At 41.1% G+C, this 2166-nt stretch overlaps 1 pseudogene; it reads left to right on the forward strand.

Annotated features, from left to right (window-relative positions):
* Positions 1-415: 415 nt before the first annotated feature.
* On the forward strand, positions 416-533 carry LOC126089954 (5S ribosomal RNA; annotated as a pseudogene).
* Positions 534-2166: the final 1633 nt, after the last annotated feature.

Raw genomic sequence — 2166 nt, forward strand, 5'->3', positions numbered from 1 at the left:
AGATGGTATAGTTAGAATGTCCATATATTTGTAAGGAGACTAATTATTATGTATAGAAGTTATTCATTTGTCCTTATCCTAAAGTTGTGTATTTGATTCCCTAGAAATGATTTCGTAGCCAAGGTCTATCTGTACATATGAAAATTATGTAACTGTCAGGTATTCACTGTTAACTCTTGGTGACAGAGCGCTAAGGGCATAACTTGCCTCTTCGGCAATATCTTGCGGTAAATTTCTGTGAGCGTTCCACTTCAACAGACAATTCATATACTTGTTTAAACACTTAACCTTTATTTGTGACACCACCTATTGAATTATCAACAGTAGTGTCGATTTCCCCATTTAAATGAAAATTCATGCTGTTAATTTTCTTTACCTTCAGATTGTTATTTTATATCCACCAAATGTAAACATCGCCAACGGCCTTGCCGCAGTGGTAACACCGGTTCCCGTCAGATCACGGAAATTAAGCGCTGCCGGACTGGGCTAGCACTTGGATGGGTGACCATCCGGTCTGCCGAGCGCTGTTGTCAAACGGGGTGCACTCAGCCCTTGTGAGGCAAACTGAGGAGCTACTCGATTGAGAAATAGCAGCTCCAGTCTCGGAAACTGACATACGGCCGGGAGAGCGGTGTGCTGACCACATGCCCCTCCATATCCGCATCCAGTGACGCCTGTGGGCTGGGGATGACACGGTGGCCAGTCGCTACCTTTGGGCCTTCTTGGACTATGCGGGAGGAGTTTAGTTTTTAAATGTAAACATCAATGAGAACTTCATATTCTCTCTCTTCCAAGAGTGGTTGACGTTATTTATTGATCTGCTATGGTCATTAAACGAGAATGTCTCTCCCAATCTCTACCATCACCGTGTATCAAGTTCAATAATGATCTGAAAACGCTACCATTAGGAACACGTTTATTAATTCTCCTTTAGATCTGATGAATGTACGGCAAATACTTTAAATAATTTGAGATCTATGCTGTCTCTACCGCTGCCGGCCGGAGTGGCCGAGCGGTTCTAGACGATACAGTCTGGAACCGCGCGACCGCTACGGTGGCAGGTTCGAATCCTGTCTCGGGCATCGATGTGTGTGATATCCTTATATTAGTTAGGTTTAAGTAGTTATAAGTTCTAGGGACCTGATGACCTCAGAAGTTAAGTCCCATAGTGCTCAGAGCCACTTTTTGTCTCTACCGCTTGCACCCTGTTTCCCAGATATCAAGTGAACGGGTGACTTGCCACTCCTCTAATTCCTAAAGAAGTTCGTTTACAAGTGCTTCACTGAACTTTCTCACTGGCAGACTTGTAGATCAGCATTTGTTTGAAGTATTTGGGATCCTCCACTTCTTCGATATGCTTTTGACAATTGTCTACGTACTTCCAGATTTTCTCATTTATACATAAGTCCCGTTCAGTGTCGTTGTTCCCTACATGGTCTACCTGTGGCAATAGATCGTGTGACACATATACTCGAAGGGTCGCGCAGGTGTGTAATGGATTGTTGCATTCGTTGACATGGGAAGGGGAGAACAGAAAAAGGTAGTTGCATTTAGTCCTCATAAAAGGTTTCGTGCAAATTAGTACTGTGTTTTCAGCAACTAAATTTATAAACACGACTATCAGAAAAAATGAAATACAAAAACAAATGAAAAAATTCCTCATATGTAACAAAACCTTAATACCTCATCAATTATTTTTATTCCTCTATCTGCAACTTATGTTTCATTTCAGCAGCATGTTAATACACGAACTCAACTCATATTTCTTGTTAAGCGAATTTAGCGTAGACGTCTTCATAAAGTGGAGTGATATTCTCTAACTGAATGACTCCTATTCTGTGGACAGACAAACTAAACCCGAAGCACCTGTCTCACTGTCTGTTACACTCCTATATACTAGTCTCACAAACAGCGTTGCAGTCATGGAGCTTGTATTAGCCTACAACTAACTGACCCGAAAAATTTCAAATAAAATTTCATTTCACATCCCGTGCTGTTGATACTATGCTTTCTGTATTATGTCATTCAAGACGTCAGCGGTTTCTGACTTGCAAAGTAGATTCATACTATGTAAACTTCACAATAGACCCCACTGCTCATAACGAAAGTGCAAACACAGCTAATATATTACGGGTTAATATCCAGATTTTCACTAACTCTGAATAT

The sequence above is a fragment of the Schistocerca cancellata genome, chromosome 6 (genome assembly GCF_023864275.1).
Source record: "Schistocerca cancellata isolate TAMUIC-IGC-003103 chromosome 6, iqSchCanc2.1, whole genome shotgun sequence".
Classification (NCBI taxonomy): Eukaryota; Metazoa; Arthropoda; class Insecta; order Orthoptera; family Acrididae; genus Schistocerca; species Schistocerca cancellata.